The following is a 27,398-nucleotide window of genomic DNA, read 5'->3' on the forward strand; positions in this document are numbered from 1 at the left end:
AGTCAGTGACTCTCTAGTTCAAATACACATGGTCAGTGTTCAGCCAATATCTAAATCCTTTGATAGAGTTAGATTTGAACATCTTTGGTCTTTCAAAGCCTCTTCTCCTGCACTGGATTCGAAACACACAACAAGCTTCCTAAAAGGTAACTCATCATTTTCCTAAACGGGAATTGCATGGTCTGAAGCACATTTATGATTCTTCCAAAAGCAACAGATTCCAACACATAACCCAAATGTTTATTCCATGAGGGGTTATTCCAGAAAATATGTACCATAAACATCCCATATCGCAAGCACGGGCAAAAAACAGGCAAAAGGCATCTACCTAAGGCAGCATACCACTAAGGACCACACATTACTGAGTGTTGCAACAGACTTCCATGCCGTTTATGTTCACAGCTAACATTCTTCATGTTTGTCAGATGGGTTTGAACCCTAGACACCCAGTACCAAAGGCACAAGTCCAGCCCAACTGGCTAACAAAGAATTGCAGCTCTGCTGTTTCAGGTGTGTTTGGGGGGTAAAAAGCCCTTGGTTCAGTTCCCACTGATGACATGAAGTCTGTGGGTAAGAGGCTACATTACAGTGTCAAGACTGTGTGACCACTAGATAATGCCTCCTTCCTCAATGCTTTCAGTATCAAATATTTACATTGTTTCTACTGAATTATAATTACAGTTACACTGAATTATATATAACTGGGCAATACAATACTCTTAGCCTTCGTGCCCTGCAATATCATGCAATTAGTGCTGGAGCGTTTTCTCTCATGCCAATTAATTAAGGAAGAGACTTAAGCAAGAGACACACTTGATTTTAGGCTCAAACAAATCACCCAGGCAGAACCATGACATCGCACTTAACCACAGGCTAGCAATGTGTGTGTCATTCTAATAAAAAAGCATGTGCAGCATCAACACTATGCCTTTTACTTCCCTGATTTGTTGCCTCCTGACACCAAGAGGCAATGTGATCAAGTACATTAAACGTGGGGCGAGAGCCGGGAAATCCAGCTCTGCCACTGACTCATTGTGAGACTTTGGTCAAGTCAGTAAACCTCTCAATGATTCACAGTTTTGCCAACAGTTCGAAGAGATCAGTCATCTTGGTAAAATGTTGCGAGGTTCTTAAGAGGAAAGACAGTGTGTGAGTGCGAAGTATTAACAGAGAGTTAAGGCGTGTGAGTTAATATCTTTTTACTGGCCCAAGCTCTGCTGGTGAAAGAGACAAGCTTTTGAGATTCACAGAGCTCAGGTCTGGGTATTCATATTAATTACATTAATTATTTAAAATATTAATTAAAATTGTTAAAGTATTAACATTAATTTAGCACATTTTCTTTAAATAGCAAGACAATTATTTTAACAAAAAATGCTCTGCCACAGACAACATCAGGTGTCACTGTAATCTAGTCGTACATTCATGTCTACAAAGTACTCTAAAACGTGTCAGCAATCCACACGAGATACCCAAAGGGTTACACTTTACATTTGGGTATCTAATTTTTTGACTATGAATTTTAACCCAGTTGTGTATCACAAAATTGGCTATAAGGCCAACTGCCAAAGATGTTGGAGGAACTCTGGATTCACAGGTTACTTACTGGTTATTCAATTCTACAATAACAAAATATCTGATGAGAGCTAAAGTCAGACAATAGAAACAGTATTTGAGTTTGGAATTCAACATTAACAGGCTGTGACTGAAGGACCACTTGTTATAATTACTCTAGACTATGAAAAACATGCTAATGTTGTTTATTTGTGGTAGTCACAATATGTGATCTTGCAGAACTGGAGAGAGCTACAAGCAGATTTTTACAAAAGAAAAGATTTGTTGGCAAAAGCCACTTTTGATGATGATCTAAAGGAAGAGATCAGGAGATGCTGAACATGTCTTGAAGTCCTTATTGATATTTTTAATGAAATATTAGGGAAACCTGTGGCATATAAAGAAATTTCAAGGACAAGAAGAAAGCATGAACTGCGACGGTGTAATAATTGCCTAGAGCTAGTCAAAAAATTATACTTTTTTTTGCAAAAAGTTCATGAAAAACTTGTTCCTTTTTTCATCCAGTCATAGTTGTAGCCTATTGCCCCAATTCAGCAAAGCACTTAGGACCATGTTACCTTTAAGCAAGCACTTAATGTGCTCCAGTGCTTTGCTGAATTGGTACCTATATGAACACTGACATGTGTACTCCTGTGATTTTGTTTGTTTCAATGGCTGATTTTCTAATAAGTAAACCTAACACTAAATTCCTAATGAGATTTTATTATTGTAAAGAAACCAAAGAATAAAATTGAACACTTAAGTTTACACTTCTAAGCAATACTAAATTGAAAAGCATATTTTTCTTAAAAGTTGACTTCTGGGTAACCATAAATAGCTGTTTAGAAAAACTAATTCAATGAGAAAGATTGATAGGTATTTATTTAAAAATAGCAAAGTATCTTTTTTAAATTAAATGTTGCATATTGCAAAACTTTGCATGAAGAAGAGCTACAGGATATCCTTCAAAACATTGCCTTGCTGAGATGCAATCCTTTCATTCTCTTAATTTAAGACGTGTGTGAAACTAATGGTGAGATCGCTGGCATCACTACATGTATGCCAATATACTGATTATCTTTGTCTCTGTCTTCTTTTCATCAGACCATATGTAACAGACTTCAAATTCTCCACTCTATGCTTCACTTGAGCAGCGATCGGGACTTGAATGAAAATCAAATGGCCTAAAACTCAATCCAGAACAAACAGAGATGTTGCTGGCTCATAAAATCTATAAGCACTGGCTCACTTATGGCTGTCTGGCCAGTCACTGTTGAAGTGGTTTGCAGTCTATGTACCTTTCTAGATTCAGGTTTCAGAGGAACAGCCGTGTTAGTCTGTATTCGCAAAAAGAAAAGGAGTACTTGTGGCACCTTAGAGACTAACCAATTTATTTGAGCATGAGCTTTCGTGAGCTACAGCTCACTTCATTCATTAGATTCAGTAAGCTTCAAGTCCTAGATTGCATCAGAGAGAGAGAGAGAGAGAGAGAGAGAGGGAGAGAGATCTCATCTGTGGCAGACCAGAAGATCATGTTCTTTCAGATACAGACCAAGTTTACCCATGACTTTTTACTGCTACGCCAGGTTACCTGGACTTATTATGAAGGGCTCGAGGAAGCTTTGGCTTCTACAGAATGCAGTTACCTGACTTCAGAGAAGCAAACTGTTGAAACCACATGACAGCTGCACTCATCACTCAGCACTGGCTGTCAGTTCAAGGTTTCAATTGCCATTTATAAAGTCCTAACTGGTTTAGACTTAATTTATGTAACAGATTGCTTGCTCCTCCATGACCCAGCATAGCTCATCGGGAACGCTTAATATAAGGTTGAAACTTGGAGGTGCTGGAGGCAGAGCATTCTCAGCAGACCCTCACCTCTAAAATTCACTACTGCCAAAAATACATATGAGACTGGGCTACATTGAAATGTACTGCAGAATACATCTCTTTGTCCACACTAAATGGAGGTTCCCAGTTCTATCTGGCATTCAGCCTAGGATTTTCTCCATCTCTGTACCTAAACATCTCAGTGTGGCAAAGACAGTCACAATGTGTTTGCTTATTATATGTGGGTGATGTTCAATTCCATCAGTCCCATAAGGAAATTTCCACTGCATAACAATGAGTTCCTGTTCAAATGACACTCCCCTCCTGCAAGAAAGGTAGAATTTTTAAGGCTTCAGGATTGTACATTGAACCTTGATGCCTTTCTAGTGACAAAGTGATGCACAATCTAGAAATACTTGCAACATCATATAACACATGGCAACAGCTACATTCCAAGTGGCACATCCTGCACATTGAAGCAGAATTTCCCTTACAGGAAACATTTGTGGTTTCCTGTACACAAAAATGAACACAAGAACACAAAAATGTTCTCTTCAGTGAGAATTGGTTGTGTAATCCTAACTTGGTCAGCAGTTTCAAAAACAATCAAACAAAAAGAGCTGACTGGAAGTTTTGATTAACCTGTTTCTTTAATCTTCATTGAGCCAAATAGCACTCTAGCCAACTTCTATCCTTTGCACCCTCGCTTGCAAATGGACAGGCTGAACACTCATTTCTAGAGAAAAATACTATTTCGGTATTCTATAACATGACTTTTCTTTGCAGAGGAACTCATTTTGCTGCATTTTGTTTGGCAAGAAGTTGGTAATGGTTTTTTTGTTTGTTTCATTAAGCAGATTATTTTGCTAATATTTCCCCTAAAATATAAAGCTATCTAGCCTTCTGTATTAGTGATGGAGTGGAGATGTTTCTACAGGACAATTTTCACAGCACAGATGCACTCAATAAAATACAGTGCGTCTGTGCTGTAGAAGCTGTTTTCACCATAACTAAAATACAGGAGCTCTTATCGTGAAAACAACAATGGTATAATACAGTATGGTATATTTCTGCACCAACTAGAAATCTGGAAGGAATGATGTTGCTGTTAAGATTTCCTGCCCAATATTGCAGACCAGAGGCCTGGAAAAGTGGCTTAACTTTTGGATGCTTCCTCAAACCAACAGAACTTTCCAGACTTTTGGGTATTCACCCATCACTATCTGTGATTAGCACTCAGCCTTAAGTTATTTACATTGGCCTCCGCAATGTAGGAGCGCATAATACTGGTAACAGTAAGGAGACAATCCCCTCTTCCTTAACCCTCAATATGACAGGAGAACAGTGGGGTACCAGCAACAGTGCTCCGACTAGGTTAATGAGGTGGGGGGCTGATGGTAATCATCCACTAGATAGAATGAGGGGGTGGGGGAAGGGAACTGACAGCAGCCCTGTCCAAGGTGGTGTAATTTACAGAAGTATGACCTACGCTGGATGAGTTGTTGCTAGATCATTCTCATATTTTACTTAAAGATGTGACCTCATAAAACCACATTCCTGGTGTCCGGGACAAGTCTTATGTTCACAAAAAAAGGCCAGCGTCTGAAACACCAGAGATCCCTTTTCCCACTCACCAAGCAGGAGAAAATGGCTATTAGGGCTTCCCAGAGAGGAAAGTCTCTCCTCCTATAGCAAAGACAGAGATAAGTGGCAAAATGTAGTGCTAGCAATCAGAAGAATGAAGAGAGAGGTAGAGAGACTTCAAAGATATTATGGTAACATGAACCAGGAACTTTTAGTTCGCACCCGAGGGGTCCAGCGCAGGAGTTACAACATAGCACTTTGGTGAGCATTGCTATTCACACCCCCATAATCCAAACTGTAGGGTAGCATAGACATGCCCTCAAATAATCTTCACCAGGTCACTTATGACTCTTACAGTGTATACATGCAAGGGAAACGGGGGAAGAGGAAGTGTGTCACTAAGAGGTGAACACACTGGCTAATTTAAAAGTGCCACTGAATTGCTCCATCTGGCCCTCCTTTTCCCCAAGAAAGTGTGCAGAGGGAGTAGAGTCTTCGATAACGAAAGAATTTAATCCTCGGCACATCTTCCAACCAGCAAAAGCCAAATGATATTTGTTTCTCTTATAACCCCTGATTGAGAACCACTGCTATAGACACATATACATGTTCAGTGAAATCTATTTTATTCACTCCATGTTAGGTTAGAAATATGCTCATTTTCTCAAAAAATAATTTCATCCCCCTTTTCTGATGTCCATGATTGAACTTTTCTATCAGCTCTCACACAGCTGACAGTACCATTAATTCTAGCATAACCTGTGAAATGATTTTCATATCAGAGCATGAGGTGGCTGTGAAACTGTTACTTTAAAAAAAAATCTTCCAAGTAACTTTGTCCCTGTGAAAAAGTTAAAGCAATGGTAGTCAAGTGTGTGTTACTATTCTTGTTCTTCCTTTCTTAAAAACAAACAAACAAAAAAAAAACTTAGCTCTGCTTGGAAAAAGTGTAGTTTCCATTTAATTGTAACGTTAGTGAAAAATACCCATAATCTGGAAACATTACAAACTCTGGGTGCTCAGATCCTCTGCATCAACTGGCCACTTATTTCTAGTGCCTAATTTTAGGCACCAAGTTTGAAAATTTTAGCCATTTTTTGGTTTAATGCTCAACCATACAGTGATAGAGCATTTATTTTCTATCACTTGGACAGCATGTTTAAAATACTTAGATGAGTCTGGTTTCCCTTTTGCCATTCTTAACCCTTGATTCACTGTAGAAAGGATATCCGAATACTGTTTTGACTGTTAAGGTTAGCTGTGGTGGTCTCAAACATGATAGTAGCTACTACTGAAAAGTAGTGAAATATTAACTAGAAGATAGTTAACCAGCAGAAAATATGCTCCTGGAAAATTTTTTGAAAGTAGTTTATTTCATAAAATAATTCTGCTGATCTGGACATTTTCTATTTTATTTTTACACACTTTGGTATGTCTAGGAACAACTACAGAATTATTGTTTTCAGAATCCATCTGCTTCTTAAGCTTATTTCCCGTTTGAAGTTACCAACCTGTGCTTGTGACATCACAATTTACTTTTATGAAAATGCCCTTAGCAATATAGAATAAAAGTTGGCACACCATCATGAATACATATTGCACTTCAAAAGCTCTTTCCTGCAAATACATTAATTACTCCTCAAAACACCACTGTGAGATAAATATTATTGTTAATTAATGTTTATGCAGTGCTTTCACATGCTAAGCACTGTACAATTGCTAAGTATTACTCCCATTTTACAGATGAGGAAATAAGTTGAGAGAGGCTGAGGCTAGAGTTTTGAACAACTTCAATGAATACTGAATAATGCATACAGCCCTATCTGGGTGAGCACCCTACAAAATATTAATTATAAAAGAAAAATCATGCACAGGCCTCAGAGTATTATATTTAAAATAATTTTAAAATAAAAATTATTCTAAGATTTAGAGTTAATTTCAAAACTATAAAATACCACCATTCATCATATTCCCTTTACTAATGTACTAATGTAAAGTTAGCTTAATTAATTCTATTATCTTATAATGGCCTCAAAGAATCTCTGATGCCTCATGGAAATTATGAAATCAGAAACAACTTGGATCATGTGTCAGATACTAGGGTTTTATTTTTGTTCCATTCTTTAAAACTAAAACCATAAATTCTGAATCTTCCTTCCTCAAAATATACTTATTTCTATTGCTTATTTCTCATCTCAAGTCCCAGTCACATCATAATAATCTCCAAAAAATAAACATGAGGTCTCAAATAGAGGAGATTATACTGACAATACTATTTGAATCTGATGTAGATTGGAGCCACGTTTTATGGTTCCATAATTACATCTGTCTGTACACAGAGGGGAGCCTGCATTACCAGAAGTTCATTCGCTGTATTCTGTATCCTACAGAAACCCCCACAGAAGGCTACCATAGGATTCCAGCTACTTCAAGGAGTATGGTCGGAGTGAGGGCTGGCACAGGGCAGCCACCTACAGCTTCATTCCCCTCACTGCAGTAGAGCTGCCCTTCATGTCTGTCTATGGGTTGGGGAAGGAAGGATGACTTCAAAGGACAGCTATGGCAGGGGAAGCCCATGGAGGAGTAACTCCAACAAAGGCTAAATAGACTAAGCAGAACAGAGGTAAGTGGGGCATCCTTAGAGCTCCTTACCGCCTTCAGATCCCACAAGCTCAAATTGGCATTGGGAAATACTTGGACTCAGGTACTGGAACCCCACAGAGGTGGAAAATACAGGGCAGGAAAATGAGTATGAAATTCCAAGCAGCAGCTCAGAGAGGTTCCTTTCCCCTAAACAACCTGTAACCACAGAAGGGAGAACAGAGTCATTAGTATTTATTATTATTATTTTTAATCATGAACACAGATTCTGGATGAGTGTACGTATGTTTACACAAAATTGAATTCTAAACCTAAAATTAACGGTGTCCCCTTAAACTAATATCTCCTCAGCACCTTACCAAATGCACTGAAGGTGGATCTAAAAAAGGAAATGGATCTTGGCAAATGCAATTTGTCAGTTATTTTTAATGTCATTCTTCAACTGCATGTGAATCAACACCAGCAGCAGTTCATTACTATTAAACACTTTCACAGATTCTTCTACTTCTCTGCCCTGCTGATTCCCAAGAAGTTCTCTAAAATGGTTCATTAATCTGTTAGTGACAAACTGATGCCTTGAAAGAGGCAATGTACTCCAGAGAGCACAAATCTCCCACAGGTATGTTCTCATAAGCATTTATATATCATGGTCTAATACACCAGAGATTACCTATTGCACCTCAAACTAATGTGTTTCTTTCCTATTTACATACACATCTTGTGGGAATAGACACAAAATATCTGGTTCAGCTACACTCAGACAAATAACCCGTAGAATCTTCAACTGTATGTAGAGATTTAATGGTGATTGAAGAGTGTGAGGATGGAAAAAAAAACACACAGGAACAGTGTCATGTCATGCAGGCCTTTTTCAGTATTTTAAATGCTTATTCCCCCCCACACCCACCCACAGTCTGTGCTAGGCTTATTCTCTCTTAACTGTCAGACACTGCAGAGAGCTGACAGTATTAAAGTAAAAAGACCATTTTAAATAAGCACATGTGTTTGCTTCCATACTGATGACAAGCTTGTGGAAGCTGCTATGAAGTCCAATTTGCACAGCAACCCAACACTTCAGCAAAGAGAATACACTGAATGGTGGCACTTCCAAGAGAATAACTGATGTACCGAGATGAAAAAGAAATGCATGTGATTATCCTGCAGGGCAAAAAAATCTGCTAAAAAATTACTGCAGGCGCCTAGACACTAAATATTTAACAGTCATTGTACCCTCATTAATTATACCTTGACTTATCTATGCGTTTTATGATATCACAACCTAGGTTGGAATTAGGCCAGGGCTCAACCAAGATGAGGATAGTTACATCTCATACAGGGTCATCAGAAAGCAGGCTCCATTAGTTCTAGAAGCTGAATCTCAACACCAGTTGCAAGAGAGGTGTATCAGTAGCAAATGTATGATGGCCAGAAAGGTTAGTGCATCAGTTGTCTCCTCACCACATACACTTTTATGCCAGTTAAGTGTTAATATTTGTGTATACTTCAAACAGTAAATACGCCCCTGAATACTGGTGCAACTGCTTAAAACCTCAACGCATGCCAGCATCTAATAAATATGGCAGAGTTCTAAGATAATTTTACTTTGGGCCCAGTGAGGTAGGCAAGATGACATAACACATTTATTATTCTAAGCTTGCTGTGAACTTCCCTGTCAGGACAATACTCGGTCACATTTCAATAGACAGATTGTGAGCTACTGTGCTAACTCTATGTGCTTGAATTCCCTAGGAAACGAAGAATAAAAAGAATTAATTGAGCATTGAGAGTCAGAAAGTGTTATAAATGAAATAAGTGTAGGTAGTTACTTTCCCCAAAAATAGCAGAAAGTTCTTTATCCCTCAACATTTTACATTCATCTCATGAAAAATGTCATTTGAAATATTGCCATTACTGTGAATCACTGGAAGAGCCTTTTTTTCAGAGTAGCAGCCATGTTAGTCTGTATTCGCAAAAAGAAAAGGAGTACTCGTGGCACCTTAGAGACTAACAAATTTATTTGAGCATAAGCTTTCGTGAGCTACAGCAGGAGAGCGGGGGGGGGAGGGGGAACCCCTCTGCCATGTACATTGGTCAAACTGGACAGTCGCTACGTAAAAGAATAAATGGACACAAATCAGATGTCAAGAATTGTAACATTCATAAACCAGTCGGAGAACACTTCAATCTCTCTGGTTACTTGATTACAGACCTAAAAGTCGCACTATTACAAAAAAAGCCTTCTAAAACAGACTCCAATGAGAGACTGCTGAATTGGAATTAATTTGCAAACCGGATACAATTAACTTAGGCTTGAATAGAGTCTGGGAGTGGATGGGTCATTACACAAAGTAAAACTATTTCCCCATGTTTATTCCCCCTCCTCCCATTGTTCCTCAGACATTCTTGTCAACTGCTGGAAATGGCCCACCTTGATTATCACTACAAAAGGTCCGCCCCTGCCCCCCTGCTGGTATTAGCTCATCTTAAGTGATTACTCTCCTTACAGTGTATATGATAACACCATTGTTTCATGTTCTCAGTGTATATAAATCTCCCCACCGTATTTTCCACTGAATACATCTGATGAAGTAAGCTGTAGCTCACGAAAGCTTATGCTCAAATAAATTTGTTAGTCTCTAAGGTGCCACAAGTCCTCCTTTTCTTTTTGGAAGAGACATTATCATTTTGAAACAACGGTCGGTGGAAATGGCAGTTCACACTGGCTGCTAAACTTATGTTGTGTTCTCACTTGACAATGCTATTAGTCACTAGAGCTAGTGAAAATGTTTCAATTAAAAATATTCCTAATTATGGGGTTTTCCCCTAAATCTTTTTTTGTTGTTGTTGAAAAATGCTAATTTCCACTATATTTTCCAATTATTCAACAGGAAATTTTTAACAAAATATTTCATTTTGAACCAACATTTTGAAACAAAACATTTCATTTCCAATTGATTTTTCAAAACAAAAATGCTTTGTTTGGATAAAGAATTCCAACGTTTTTCTTTTTTGCCATTTCTGAATTGAAATTTTTAGAACTTTTTGTTCTGTGAAAATTTTAGTATTTTAACTTTTTGTCCCGATTTGGGATAAAAACAAATATCAAAATACCAGGTGCCCTCTTCCAGATATGGATCTACTTTTTCAACTATCTCATATCATATTTTGCAATTTTGGCTCGCTCTGTGTTTCAATATCTTCCCCAGAGCTGAAGTCTGGCTTGTGGATTTATCGTTCCCTAGATCTTCCCGTTCCTTTTCTTAATATGGGAAACACAGTATATTAAACATTCCACAGTTCTCTGATACAATCCATGCACTTTGAACTATCAAACATTTTAGCCAAAGGCCTTCCCATTTCCCTTGCTACTTCCACCATAATTCTGAGAAGAAATTCATCTGTGTCTCATGCTTTATCAGTTTTTAATAGTTATAACAGCCTTATTATCTTCTCCCACAACAGTAAAACCTTTTAAGATCTCAATGAACTCCCTGAAAAAATGTACAGTCTCTATCTGGGATGTGCATTCCACTTTTGTTAATATGGAAAGGAAAAATCATTTTAACCTTAAGAATGATCAAAAAAGACATGGAACAAAAAATACAGACAGATGTGGGAGTACAAAGAAACAATGAGATAATGCTTATATGCCCCCCATTACTTTGGTATCTAAATATCTCACAGTATTTTAATCTATGCACTGTTATTGTAGCCATGTTGGTCCAAGCCTATTACAGAGACAAGGTGGGTGAGATAATATCTTTTATTGAATCAACTTCTGCTGGTGACAGAGACAAGCTTGTGTCTCTAATATTTTAATCTGCTTATCCTCAGAACATGCTGGTGAGGGTAAGGAAATATTATTCCTATTTTAAAGATGGGAAACCGAGGCAAAAATAAACCAAGGGACTTGTCCAAGGTCACAAAGGAAGTATATGGCAAAGGGGGGAACTGAATTTGGATCTTTCAAATCCCAGGCTAGTACCCAAGCCAATGGATCATTCTTTATTCCTCTTCCTCTCTAATATTAGCTCTGATTAACCAAAAAACTGAAAACTGTGGGATGTCACTGCCACGTGGAACACCAGCCATTGCATCAGTCCCACTGCTGTGACTTCACATGGTGTTTATACTGCCTGATGTATGCAGTGGGCGCGCGGGGGGGGGGGGGGGGGGAATTATGCTCTGAATTAAGATGCCACACTTCCTTTTTCCCTGTTGATAGCTCAGGGTCCAGCAGAAGGTATGCAGGAATTAGAAGAGAAAGAACAAATATAGTGTGACAAAGTTCCTCCTCTGACTTAGTGGGTCCTGCACTTTTTGGCGGATTTGCTCGCCTCAGAGTTTCACGGTAGCTCTCAGTTTGGCTGCTTCTGCTAGAGGCTCAAACCTGCCATTCACTCAGCTAACCTCATCACTACCCAGCATCGGGGAAATGGAGAACAATCCCTGCAGTCTCTCTGTGTCCCACCGAGTGGGTTAGGGACAGGCCAGATCCCTTTCCAAATTAGACCTTCCCTTCTGGTGTTCCTCACAGACCAGGTCAACTCCTCTTGTGTCCGATCAGGAGTTGGGGGGATGTGCGGAACCCAGGCCCACCCTCTACACCAGGTTCCAGCCCAGGGACCTGTGGAATGCAGCTGTCTAGAGTGCCTCCTGGAACAGCTGTGTGACAGCTACAACTCCCTGGGCTACTTCCCCATGGCCTTCTCCCAGCACCTTCTTTATCCTCACCATAGGACCTTCCTCCTGGTGTCTGATAATGTTTGTACTCCTCAGTCCTCCAGCAGCACGCCTTCTCACTCCCTGCTCCTTGCAGGCCCCTGCTCTGATCACTCAGGGAACAGATTCATCCAGTGGCCAGTATATTTGCCTTCTACCAGACTCCTGTACCCCACTGGTCTGGGTCTGTCACAACAGGAAGAAGAAGAAGGGAGAAAAAGACAACAGGACAGACCAGAAAGGAAGCAGGAACAGGGAGAGAAAACTGAGGGAAAAGTACATAGAACAGCATCATGAACCGCATCTATAACTTCTAAATCGGACTGGAAGTGTTGCCTCCACAAGGGTTGATTCAGCAACTGGGGAACGTCAGGAGCAAGACAGAAGCTCGACTCCTCTGATAAAAGCCAAGAAAAGGAAAATTAAAAATGACTGATTGGAACAAGAGAGTGAAGATTTATTTATTTAGTATTAACACAAATTCCAATTCCGTCTATTTTCATTTTTTAAAAAATCCTTAGAGGGAACATCTGGAACTATCTGACCCCATCTGCCACAAACTTTTAAGATTCAAAACCTACAGCAAAACCCAGCCTTTTCTTAAGAAGTCTTTCTGAATTATTTTTACAACTACCCAAAAAAGAGTATGTATGAACAAAATTGGGCAGAAGACACTGAATTCAGAACTGTGGATAGAGAACCTACAAAAGTAGAAATAAAACAATCCAAGATTAGCTTATCACTCATTTGGTCTGTAAATGATCTGCATCAACCTCAGAGAGCTACTTCCCTTAAATAAAAAGAAACCTTATGGCTGGTTCATCAGCCCAGTCCGTAACCATATGTAAAACTCATCTGTTCATCTCCTGATTTCTCAAGTGATGTAAACCAAAATATCACTTTGAAATTAAAAATATACTTTTCTAGAAAATTGCAGGAGCGTATCTAAGTGAAAATCCTGCCATTCTGGAGCAGGACAGGTGGTGGCTCAGCACATATCAGAAACCGAAGCACAAACACAGTAGCACAGCTGGTCAGAAAATGTGGAGAGAATCAAAATACATTTTACTCTTTTGCCATGTTATGATAATTTTATTTGAAAAATTTCCAGCTAATTCTAGCATCTAATTTATATCCAGCTTCTCCAAATTACATTCAACCCGTATTGGATCATTAACACATGATCTTGGACAAGTTATTACATAGCGTGAAAAGCAGACATTTGATCATGAGTTTGATGTGATATAGATCAAATACTCCAATAAAATGTTGTGTTTCACAACAATGTATATATCAAAGAAGGTGTAATGACAATTGGGTCCTCCTCATTCTCAGAGACACAGGAAATTGGTGAATATCAAACTCCTGTTCTGTAAGTGTATCATTTTGGTACCATGAAGTGCACTTATTCTATAAAAGAGATTATGGAATTTAGGGACTCAAGAAATTCCATTTCTGTCTCTCTACATTCTTATATCAAGCCCATTCCTGCATCATGAATGATTTTTGCAGCTGCCAGTTTTGCATTATTTTCTTGGCTCCTGACAGAGGACTAGAAGAGGATGCAGAAAGCCAACTAATTCACAGGTCAGAACCAGGAATCATGGAGGCTTTCCAAATCTTTCCTCCAAATCTCTCTTCCCTCATTGGGTAGCTTGATAAGGGAGTGTTCAAACCACGGTCAGGCTTCTGGTGCATATTTGTGAGGATGAAAATAAAATCTTTTGTTTAAATTGCCCATATGGAAATACCAAATATAAACTGCACAGAAACATGTACCTCAGTTAAGCCCTTCCAAGACTGTCTGGTAATCGACAGTATTTTAAAAGTCAAAGAAACAGAATAACTGGATTAATAGAGACCTGTAAAGCCTGCACTAGTCCTTTCCACAATGTGTTGAATCAAAACCATCAGTATGAAGACTTCATTGTACTAATAGTGTCTGTATTGACATGATAAAAATGGACCAAATATCTGTCCAGTTTTTAACTTTATTTTTGATTTTTCGTGCTTTTTCATATTATCTTAACATATACTCATTGCCTGTGTACACCTGAAATTCAAGCATCCATAACCAAGTAATGAAACTCTCCAAAGTGTCCACCAGTCACTGAAATGGACATAAACACACACACAAAATAATCAAATTTAATTGCATTCCATAAAATAACTCCAACTAACTTTGTTTAACACACAGACTAACAATATTTTATTTGTCACACCTACAGTGGAAAACTCTCATAATATATTAAAAGAAAAATCCATTTTGTACACACACCAGAACCCACAAATACACTGTACTGTATAAAATGTTGCAGTGGAGATTTTCAGTAGTGCTCAGCATTGGCCTTAAAGCATTAAATCAATGGCAAAACTACCAGTGACCTTAATGGGAAGAGTTAGGTCATGCTGATGAGCACTGTTGAAAATTCTACTGATATATTTGATTGATTTTGCACCTACACCATACAGCTGTCAGTTTTGTTTAATATTTTAGTTTTAACAGCCTGGCAAAGTCATTAGCTAAAACTATTTTGTTTATTCTTTCAAATGATTAGATTTTAAATCACTGAAATGAGAGCATAGCTTCAGCAGGTGCTGAACAAGCAAAATCTCAAACACCCCAAATATTTCCATCCTCTTGTTCATACAAGTTTTACACAGTATATCTGCCTGAGCACACAACGGGTTAATCAGTGAGTAGAGCATATAGATTTGAAATCCACTACTTGGCAGCAGGTTAGTTCATGCACGAACCACAAACATTTATATATCAACTCAAACGCAATGGCTTTGATTATGACACATCTCTTGCTTTACAAGAATAGCAGTGATTTTCACTCCGAATCCTATGGCTTCCTTCCCATGTAGTCTCATCCAGCCGTACAGAGTGTAATTGAAATTTAAATTAAAAGGGACTCTTATGAGACATTTCCATGTGACATATAAAGGTCATTGTTAACTGCTTTCCTTATCCAGAGAAGTTCTCCCAATTTGAAAGTATGAAACTTAAGTGTAATACTTGTCACAAGCAGTCTCTTGCTGAAATGCCAATGATCTCTCAGTTTCCCTGGGGGAAATCCATCCATGGTGCAGCAAGCCAGCACAAGGCCTCATGCATCAATTAAGCCACACGTATGGGATTCTGGTTGAGCCAGCGTACTCCCTCTGCATCGCAGAGATGGTTATTGTGGAAACAAGCTGGTATTGAAAGCCACAGTAAGGGTGGGAAGAGGTTCAGATCCAAATTCATATGGATGCAATGGCACCAGTAACTCCTCACAGCTGACACAAAGGATCTCTGAGGCAGCTATTCCAGACCCTAGGTCTGAAAAGCAGCTCTGGGTTACACGTGGGGAAGAATTTACTTTCTGAACTGTTCCACCCGCACAGAGCCTGGAACCCTCTATTGCGAGTAGGGGGTGCACATCACCATGTATACACTACATTCTTTGGAGGCTACTGTGCAGTACCTTGGCGCCGGGATACTCAGGTTAAATTGTGAAAATTTAGAGTAACAGATTGGACTAGTAATTTAAGAATTCTGTGTTCTATTCCCAGATGTACTACTGACTGGCTGTGTTATCTTGAGAGAATCACTTTACTTCTCTGTCCTCAATTGATATTCAGTGTATAAATGGCTCTAATACTACTTAATACTAGGGCTGTCAATTAATCGCAGTTAATGCATGTGATTAACACAGAACAAATTAACTAGATTTAAAAAAAATAGTCACAATTAATTGCAGTTTTAAGTACACTGTTGAACAATAATAGAATCCCATTTTAAATTTATTATAAATATTTTTGGATGTTTTTCTAACATTTTCAAATATATTGATTTCAACCGCAACGCAGAACAAAGTGTACATTGCTCACTTTATATTATTTTTTTTACAAATATTTGCACTGTAAAGAAGATAAACAAAAGGAATAGTATTTTTCAATTCACCTCATACAAGTCCACTCAGTCCTCCTTGTTCAGCCAATCGCTAAGGCAAACAAGTCTGCTTACATTTACGGGAGATAATGCTGCCTGCTTCTCATTTACAATGTCACCTGAAAGTGAGAACGGGTGTGTACATGGCACTGTTGGAGCCGATGTTGCAAGGTATTTACAAAACAGATATGTGAAACATTTGTATGCCCTTTCATGCTTCGACCTGTAATCTCTGAAATTTTACTTTCTTTTGCTTTTGAGTGCAGTTATGCAAAAATAAAAAATAAAAAAAAAATCTACATTTGTAACTTGCGCTTTCACATTAAAAAGATTGCACTACAGTACTTGTATGAGGTGAATTGAAAAATACTATTTCTTTGGTTTATCTTTTCTACAAATATTTTAAATAAAAAATAATAATATAAAGTGAGCAGTATGCACTTTGTATTGTGTTGTAATTGAAATCAATATATTTGAAAATGTAGAAAATCATCCAATATATTTAGAATACATTTAAATTGGTATTCTATTATTGTTTAACAGTGTGATTAAAACGGCAGTTAATCGCAACTTTTTTTATAGTACTTTTCCTGGTGATCTCAAAGCCCTTTGCTATCTTCAGTTAATGAGTTCTCCTAGCCTCCCCCCCGAAGATAGCAGAGGGCTTTGAGATCACCGGGAAAAGTACTATACTGGTGATAAGTTTTAGTATTACTTCTCTTATAACTGTATCTCCTTCATCCAAATTGTTGAATCTCAGAAAATACATGAGAATAAGGATAAAGAGTTTTGTCTGTTTTAAACATCAGCAAAATTACTTTAGTTCAAGCCTACAGGAGCTGAGTAAAGGACAAACCGATTCTTACGTTACTTTCTATGACCAAACCCCAAAATATTTTCGCATGATAGATTGTAACATTTTCTCACACTGACTGAGCATTACGAACACAGAGAATAGTTTGAATATCTCACCCTTAATATATGTAACTGTTCAGGCATTTGCATGGCCCTCATCACTGTAGTACCATGACAGGATCTAAGCAACTAATGTGTCACTGCACAACCCTAGTACTTTTTGTATCATCCAAAAATGTGCAGCAACACCCATCTCACTCTTCTTGAAACTACGTAAATCTGTAACCAACTGGTGCACTTCACAACCAACATTATTTTGTTTTGCTGTCAAACCAAATCACCTTTTTTGTCACAAATCCAGAGTGGTAGTTCCCATGTCACATATAAAAGTACAAACTAAATTGGGTTGAAACTTGCATTATAGTTCCAATATAGATTTAAAGCCTGTTCCTCCCTAACTAATGCTACAGCTCTCCTCTTACAGTAACAACATCGAGCAATACAAACCATTTCTGCCATACCTAGCACTTTTATGATTGCTGATTCCTGTTTGTGATGACACTTTATACATGTTTTCATGTCGCTAAAATATTAAAACATTTTAATATGTACTTTTAGAGACAGTGGATGTGTTGACCATTTGTGATTTCACATTTAATGTTGTCTCAAACTATCCCCTATTTTAAGCAGAAGATGACACCAACATTTCAGCAGGTATCAGTTCTTAAGGAGGTCAATATTTAAGGGCAGTTTGTCACCTGACTTGCAACAGGATCTGTTCCTTAGTATTTAACAACTCAAACTGTAGTTCATACCATTAAATACAGAATGTTTGCAAAATAAACACGATAAAACAATTTTTAATTGGAATTTCTGGCCCTGATTGTGCAGATCCTTACTGATTTCCCATTGATATCTATAGGAATACACATATGAGAAAGGGCTTGAGGGACACTTCTCAGGTTTTTGCAAATACAATATAATATGAGCAGTTTATATAGAACATCAAATTAACTCAAAAAGAGAGGAATTGAATTTTCCCACTGTAATAAGCAGCTCTTTTAATACATATGATAGAAGCTATTAACAACCAACCAACTGCTAGCTTCCCATGTCCCAGCTTTAAAGTTAATTGTTTTTAATCATTTCCTCTAAATTTATTTTTATGGAGAATAATTAGAGATATTGTCAGGTTAAAAATCATGGGCCTGATTTTTAGAAGTGCTGAACCTGGAGTCAATGGGAGATGGAGGTTTTAAACACCTATGAAGTTCATGCATAAGATTTTTGTTTATTTATTGTTTATATTATCATATTTTCTTGCCTACGCTGAAGCCTGGCCTCCCATAAAACACACTGTGGGTGCATCTCAGCATTGACATCTCAGATTATGTGCACCCACAGTCTGGAAGCTGGAGGTGTTGATCTCCAGACTATGATTAAAGGTGCTCTCTGAAAGTAAGATGTAATTTTTTTGCTTTGATTGGACATTTTGAGACAAGCACACAATAAGTTAATTGCATAATTTCTTGCATTAGACATCATGTTATTAACGTCATCGAGCATTACAATTAAGTACTCCTTTTAAATTATCTCCTAATCTTTTGCAATGTTCCAAAAGTCAAGGTGAGACCTCAATTGGCCTAAGGCATAACATGCTTTTTCTATAGCAGTTTATAATTAATAAATTGCAGCAACACCATATGACCACACACTTATTTAGAGGCTCACTGCAATATCAATCTCGATATCTGTTCACAGACATTAGATGAGGAAAATGCATAATCGGAAAAACTCACAGAATCTGAGAGGATTACTATTCCCTACATATAAGAAAAAAACCCTTAATAATAGCAACACTGACATGGGGGGACAGGGTATATACTTTAAGCGTTATACTTTAAGCTTTATACTTAATGTTAAATATGTGCCTCAATCCCACTGACGTCATAAGCATAAGCTTACATTTCAACACATCCTTAAGTACTTTTCTGAATCAGGGCCTCAAGAAGGATTTTGAAGATAAATTAAAGGTAAATTCTCAAACAAAAGTAAATGTATGAGAAGTAAGGCCCCAAACCTGCCATGTGATGTACCCTTGCACCCACATGGAGCCTCACTGATTTTGGATTAAACATATGAGTAACTGTAGACATATGGGGTTTGGTCCTGCACTTACTGAAGTCAATGTCAAAATTCCAGGTGCAGGATCAAGACTATAACTAAACCTGTACTCTGTTTTTGTAGCTGTGCATTAACATAAGTGTTTGCAAGATCAGGGCCTAAGTGTTTTACAAAAAGAAAGAAAAATGACACTCATATCTGATAATCAATCTGATTCAAGTCTGAACTTCCCCAAATTTCAGATGTTTTTGGTTCTATTGAGGACTCTAGTTTTCGGTCCTCTATAAAAAGATTTTCTTAAGATACAAAATTATTCAGATGCAAATTTCCCCTAAGTTTGGGGCACAGGGGGACTATATAGTTTCTATTTGATTGCAACCAATTTAATTTGATTTGCATCTTATTGAAATTATTGACCTATTAAGTCAGAATATTCCTCAATTAAATAGTGTTTTTATTCTAACATAAGTATTATCTTTAAATGCCTATATAGGAGTCACTGGATTAGACAGCCACGGTAATATGCTTGTGGTGCAGAGGAAGCATTAAAACAGAAAATAAAAACTACTGGAAATGTTGTGGATGATAAAACAATCCACATAAGCTAATATACAGCTTACAATATATTTTACCTAGAGAAAATTTCTTAAGAAAAAATTTATCTCTACACTTTGCTTTAGCAAGACACAATGGCAAACATCCATCAGGATGATTTCCCAATAGACATATAAAACACTACATACCACACAACTGAGCCTCCACCTATGAGAACATCACACTGGGGGAGAGGGCAGGTGAAGAAGCCCTACCATGACTGTGTTAAATTCCACCGCCTCCCACCCAAATATGAAGTCATAATGAGACAGATATGATAATCCCCTTGATGATATTCACCTCAATACATTAGTTAACTGTAAAGAAACAGACATCAGGAACCTTTATTAATAAACTACACGGTTTCAATTATGAGATGATATGGAAAAATAAAAATCATCTAAACACAGGAACTGCTATATCAGATTAGACCAGTGCATGTTCTAGTCTACTATTCTGTCTCCAAAAGCTTCAAGTGATAGTACAAGAAACCCTTATGGAATAATTGCCTATATTGTAGGGAAGAGTTTCTCAAACTGGGGTCCGCAGACACCTGGGGGTCCCCGGGCCCCACCGATCAACTCCTCTCCCTCCCTCTATCTCCTGGAGGCTACTGAAGCCAAACCGGGAGATTTTAGGCCCTAAAAGTCTGGCGGCACAGAGGGGCTAAGGCAGGGTCCCAGAAGTGGCTGGCATGTCCCTGCAGCCCCTGGGGGGAGAAAGGGGGTCTCCGTGCACTGCCCCTGCCCTGAGCACCGACTACACAGCTCCCATTGGCCAGGAACTGCGGCCAATGGGAGCTGCAGGTGTGATATCTGCTGGCAGCGGCAGCGCACGGAGACCCCCTGGCCCCCTGCCTAGGAGCCACTTCCAGAGAGATGTGCCCATCACTTTCGGGAGCCGCCCGGAGGTAAATGCCCCCAGCTGGAGCCCGGACCCCAACCCCTAACCCAGCCCAGAGCCCGGACCCCACACCCAAACTCCCTCCCAGAGCCTGCACCCTGAACCCCTTCCCGCACCCAAACTCCTTCCCAGAGCCTGCACCAACACCCCCACCTGCATCCCAATCCCATCCCTTAGCCTGGTGAAAGTGAGAGAGGGTGGGGAAAAGCGAGCAACGGAGGGAGGGGGATGAGTGGTGGCACTTGGGAGTCCCCAACACATTTTAAATCAAAATGGGGGTCCTTGGGTTGCTAAAGTTTAAGAACCACTGCTGTCGGGGAAGTTTCCTCTTAACCTCTCTCAGGTCTCTCTCTAAGAGGCTGGATTGTATGAAACAAACATTCTTTCCCCAGTTGTCATCCACTTCATAATTTTTTTTGACTGACCCACATGATCTTCATCAAAGTGACAGTGAAATTTATTCAAGCACTTTGCTTTGGACAAGGGAAACTCAATATATTAACTAGGGGACATTTATTAATATAAGAAAACTACCAATATACGTTTGCCACAATTTAACGTAACTAGCCATTCCCTGCTTAGAATAGGCACAGAAAAGGAGTGGTAAAAGTACAGCAAAAGAGGATTCCGATTCCAACAATAGTACAAGTGCATGCATCTGATGAAGTGAGCTGTAGCTCACAAAAGCTTATGCTCAAATACATTTGTGAGTCTCTAAGGTGCCACAAGTCCTCCTTTTCTTTTAACAATAGTATCGTTTACATAGCACCCATACATATTATCTATCATTAACCCTAAGAACCACACTTTTTTAAAAAAATGGATGCTGAAATTTAGCATTTCTGGCCACCAACCTTGTATAGAAAACAGACAGGCTAATGCTAAAGAAAACAATTTTTATTCATTTACCTTCTGCGTGAAATGAACTGTGCAGTGAATTATTTCAAAGAGGAAAATTGTAATTGCATGTGTAATAAAGCTGAAAATTAAGGAGAAGCAGATGGGAGACTAAAAGTTCTTTTTTCGTTACGTGATAAGAGGATGATTCATAAGTATATGGCATTAGTTAAAATTACTTGTGGAACAAATGTTTACAGCAAATATGTTCCTCCTTAGGACCTGTGATGGGGCTTGCCCGCCATCACCTGCAAGGCAAGGGAAAAGAACCCCAATTAGTCATGCTCTGCACCTAGGGAGTAATTAACTAATTGCCTTCTGGCCAGAGGAAGCAGAGCAAGGCCTTATAAGTAGACAGAGGGAACTCGGTGGGGAGGGAAGCGGGAGACTGCAGAGAAGGTCTCTCTGGTGCATAGAAGCCCTAGGATAGGATTTAACAGAGGAAACCATGGAGGAAGAACACTACAGGAGCATGTTATGTCCCTGAGGTACAGCCAACAAGGGAGAGGGGTGAAAAGGCTATTAATTTGAAGATTTGGTTGGACATTCATTTGAACTTGTGTTACCCCAGAAGACTTTCACATGGGGTGGTTGGAGGGCGAAGCCACAGAACATCCAGAGGGGAGTCAGGAGAAGATGAAGGCTGGGAAAGTCCATTGCAGGGCTGATGGAGAGTCCAGCAGGGGTTGGCAGAGATGAGGACTTTATGCACCACTGTGACCAAAGACAAGGGGTGATCCAAGGGAGGCACAACTACAGGACCATTTGCTATCACTTCACCCCCAAGGAAATACCTCTCTATAGCAACCCTCGTTTATATAATAGGAAGGGAATAAACACATAGAAAGAAGGAAATCGGCACAAATAATTTTTAAAACTATTGTGTCTTAACTTCAGTGATTGGTGCCCTAACCTTTCACCACAAGAGACCTGGGCAGAATCCCAGCTTAGATCACAAGAGAAAATGAATCTGGTGGTCTGGTCCATGTCTCAAAACCACCAAAGCACTTGCCAAGATCTGTTCAAAAGAGAACAAGAGAAGAAAAGCAAAACTAGTAAGGTGGAATATTAGTACCATGGAACTGGCCGAATTTCAGTTTCATTACCTCCTAAATACTGTTTTAATTTGACCATTTTTATTGTCCCTCTTCTACTTCTAGAGACATTTCTACATGGGGAAAACAAAAACAAACATGTTTATGGCGAGGATACCTGTTGAGTATTATTTTACATTTATCAATACTAAAGCCTCTGTCTTGTGGGAACCGACGCAGAAGGAATTTAATAAATAATTTTGATCTTTCACCAGATTTTTCCCAATGGTACATTATCAGAAAATATAACGCTTCACAGACAGTCCCTGAGTTTTATTTTTAATATATAGATTAAAATTATAAACACAGCACTTACATCACACAACTCCACCCTAGGTTTGGCCTCGTTGCAGTGGTAACTCAAGTGACCTACATTTAAGTTAACTCCTATAAAGTTAGCCTACCTCAAGTAAGAGTGGTCAAACTGCAGAACACCCCTGGATTTACACCATGTTTGGATTAGCAACACAGAGTTCCCACTGTACTACTAGCTCCAGCAGTCAGCAGCACTCAAGTTTCAACCCACAGCCCTTGATGGACCAGGAAGCTCGAGTTTAAAGCACCACTTAACTCAAGCTAGAGACTTTTATGTGTGGATGAGAGCTCGGTTAGAGGTAGTACTTGAGTATTATCTCAAGCTAACACTGCTCAGCAGTGAAGACAAGCCTCCGGTGACACTCATATGTGAGTTTCCCTTTAGGGTATATAGTTAGGTTAATCCATTCACAGTTCATACCCTCACCATGACCATTTGACATTCTGGACCACTGAAAATGGTACGTTAAGTCTGACACATAACAGCTTCCTTAAAATCAAAATAAATTAGGTCTTAAATTCTAGCTGCTGTCAGCAAACATTTAAAAAGAGCTGTAAAAATTAATCTGTATACTGGGATTTCAGAGCTCTTACTGACCATCTCAGTCATTTAACGCTAATGCCATATGACTCACTTGCTCTTCAGCATTGTTTGGGGACAGGGTATAGATGTCAAGTTGATAAGTCTCTGTTTAGCCCCCCCCCCCAATAACAGTGAAGTTAAATGTTTGCTATTGTTTTCCTTGTAGATACTCAGCCACTGAAATCTACTTTGGGCTGGAAATTAGTATACAAGTCCCAGGAATAAATAATGTTGGTTGGTTTTTTTGTTTGTTTGTTTAAGTTTTCTATATTTGTTGTCTGCTTCAGTTTTACTGTTAAAGTTTCAAATTGGGACATTTGGATAGCACTTGGTTGCTGTACTAAACTGTACAATTTCTGAGGCTGTCTTATGTTTTCTGATGAATGTTTCTTAAACTAATCTCAGGGGAAGGCAAATACAGTGAAATCAGATCCTCTTTCATTCCTGTTCGGTGCAGCTTGTCATAAGAAGCAGACTCTCGAGATCTTAAAGCTGAACTAACTCTCAGCCTTGGACTTATACACAAGTGCTATTGTGGATGTTGTTCCAGGTGCCCATTTAGAATGGAAGGTGCAAGAAAAAAAGAGGATTTATCACAAAACCCTTAAGATTGAATTCAGACAGTTTAGATCCATGATCTCAGAGCATAAACCCACAGTTGTGGTTTAGATAAAGACACCAAAGTTCTTCTTAATGATAATATTGTCTTAAAAAGCCAGGGTGAAAACCTTTGTTTCTCTGCCTGACATCCCCGCCCCACAATAGGGAGCTGCATGGGTCCACAGTAAACTTTGCAATGTAATTTAAGGGTTAACTTGATTCTTTTGAAACTATTTTTTCCCCTACTCTCCTTTTGGGTAGTCAAACAATTAAGAAAACACAATCTGTGGCACAGACTGAGTCATGCACGCCCCATACTCTCTTGAGAAACAGAAATTTGAAAGCTACCAAAGAATCTCAATATGGGGGTGGACTGTATTATAAATACCAAGGAATAAAATCTCTGTGGTATGTTCTAATATACTTCTCTGTGGACTAGATATAACATGTCTATTTTGCACTCAACCTGGTTAACTGTAGACAAACACACTATTTAAGCTTCTAATCTATTCATTGGTACCTGGTAAATTGACCACTGGATGGATTAGTTGTGTACACAGTACAGTGGAGGCACCATGAGCTAGATTCACAAAAGGAACCTCACTGCCTCGTTAGACATCTACGTCCAACATGTAGGCAAGACTGACATTCACTGAACCACTAACCTTAGATGCCACCTAACCTTGTCGGAGCTTAAAGTCCCCATGGCGCCTAGGTTTCTGCCAATGGGCATGGGCCAAGCTGCCTAACTGCTAATGCTGTCCCACAGTTAACAAGCTGCTTGGAACCCTAACTCACTCATAAGACCCAGCGGGATTCTAAATCTAGGCATACCCCCCTCCCCGCCCACCTGGGGGACCTAATTCAGTAGGTGGGCTCAGTGCACAAAAGACCAATAGCGTGAGAATTATTTTTGGAGGAGGTGTCCCCCAGCATACCCGCTGTGATATGGAACAAATGGGTTCAAATCCCTGCTCCAAATAAGGCAGAGTGGGAATTTCTCACTGAGTCTACATCCCAGCTGGTGCTCTAAACAAAGGGCTATTGGCTATAGTGGAGTAGGTTTCTCTCTCTCTCTTCACAATAAACGGCTGATCTGGTTTAGGTGCCTCACTCCAGATATGCTCACAGTTGAGAATCCCAAGCAGAGATAAGCACCTCTCCTCTGGTCTGTCAATCAGGATCTCAAGGCCCAGAGTGATGGGAGCTAAACGCCAGAGTACCCCACACCTTTTTCCATTCATGGCAGCTTTATCCACAGATTTGCTGGCTTCTTACATCTTCTTGTGTTTGTCTAGCCTGCCCCCTACGCTTAGAATGACTGTACTGAGCTCACTCCTAAGTCCCCTACCTTCACTACTATGATGCCTGTGCACAAATTACTGATAGGCAATGACAAACTTGAGGGGTATGCTGGGAATACTAAACCCCATGTCCTTCCTTCTAATTCTTTGTCTATGTATCTGTATTAAAGTGTGAGAACTCTAAGGCAGGGGTCACACCTTCTCTGCTTGGCACATAGCGGACATTACAGGTCAACATGATGGTAGAGTTTGAGTTCAGTCCATATATTACAACACACTACATATGCATATTTCACAGGGTCAGTAAGTCAAAAGCAGACATATAGTACGTATCACATAACTTTCTAAAGAGTTCCACAACCAAATCAAACTAAAAACAAAAACAACCCCCCCTTTAGATTTATAGAAGAATCCTCCAGCTAGACAAATTGTAACAGCAAATTATTTGCCTATAAAGACATACTAATGTTACGCATTTTTGTTTTTGCAAGACAGCAATTTCTAACTGATGTTCTAGATCAAGGAGGATATTATTATGTCCCAAATACATTTAAAAGGGACTTGTATATCAAATCAAGGGTGCCAAAATTTTCTTATAACAAAGTAACTGTAACTGATGCTTTGATATCTAAGGAAATCAGACCATGACTCAGGATTTTTTCCCCCAGAGTGGACAAAGATATTCAGCATTTTTTCCCCCAAGCAGCGATGTTTCCCCAGGAATTTTAATTAGCTGTTCACATTTTACATCTGCTTTCCTCTTTTTTTTTTTAATGAAATTATGTTTCAATGATCATGGATGTCACAGACTTTGAATGGCAGCGTATCTAGTCATGGTGGGAAACAACTTAGTTGCATAGCCAAACATTCTCCTAAAATAACAGTTTACTGTTTTATGGACTGTTGTGAAAATGTGGCTTGAAAATTAACTGATGCCATCTTTTGTACTTGGACAGCAAGCATAACAACAAGCATGTGCAGCACTAGCATATTGGAAATGAGGTGTGGTAGATTGTTTCCAGCCTCTCCAGTATGAATTTTACTTGCTGTATAAATATTGAAGGCCTTAATACCTGGTGTATGCTCCTTAAAGATGTCATTTCTCTGATCTGAAAACAGGTTACCTGCAAATGGCCTACAATCCCTCTATTTGCACAGAACATATAGTACTACTGTATTGAATGCCAGCCCTGTGAAAGAACAACCACCAACTGCATATGCAAGCTTTGGAGGAGGCAGAGGAGGAAATGGGGAATGGACTGGGATTAGGAGAAAATTAACGTTCCCTGAGAATATGCACTAGCTTGTGCAGACCTCCAGGTGAAAACACAATGCACACAAATGGACCAGATTGTCAAGTTCTCGCTCTCAAATTTTTCCCAGATCAGAAGGGCAAATTGTGATTCAAGCTGTATGGACTACCATTCATTTACCATTTCTACGTTGCTTGACGGAAAGATGAGGAAAGGCAGCCAAGAGAAATTACCATGAAGTTTGGCCTTCAGATGCCGTGTAACAAGATGTGACAAGAAACCTGAATATACAAGCATGCGTCTTCTGCTGACCCTGCCTTTTCTCAAGTGCTAGACCCTGAATAAAGATGAGTAATGCTCATGCCATTTAAATGAAGAAAACGGAGGTGAACTTGTGTGTGTAGTGATGTCTTGTAAGAAACAATTTTCTAAAACCATTATAATCACCGAAGGAAAAACACCCTTTTTTGAGTCTGGGTCATGTGATATGTCAGTGCGTGGGCTACATGCGGGGAAAAGGAGTTACTGAATGTAGACACTAAGAATGGACTATAATTTTTTTTTAAAATCTTCAATGCTCCTGGAATTGCTGAATAACACTAGGGCACTACAAAACCCAAGTCTCACAATTCTCCAACCTCATAT

The 27,398-nt window shown here is 39.1% G+C and overlaps 1 protein-coding gene across 7 annotated transcripts in view; it reads right to left on the reverse strand.

Moving 5' to 3' along the window:
• The window catches only part of GABRB2 (gamma-aminobutyric acid type A receptor subunit beta2), a 247,403-nt gene that overhangs the window by 159,388 nt on the left and 60,617 nt on the right, over positions 1-27,398 (reverse strand). Inside the window, exon 1 of one of the 7 annotated variants that reach the window (XM_048860139.2) lies at positions 7,621-7,756. The exons of the other annotated variants lie outside the window; for them this stretch is intronic. The gene's annotated coding sequence lies outside the window, so the exon portion shown is untranslated. Of the gene's footprint in view, positions 1-7,620; positions 7,757-27,398 lie in introns of those variants that run through there. 7 annotated transcript variants of the gene reach the window in all.

This window comes from Caretta caretta, chromosome 8, assembly GCF_965140235.1.
Source record: "Caretta caretta isolate rCarCar2 chromosome 8, rCarCar1.hap1, whole genome shotgun sequence".
NCBI lineage: Eukaryota > Metazoa > Chordata > Testudines > Cheloniidae > Caretta > Caretta caretta.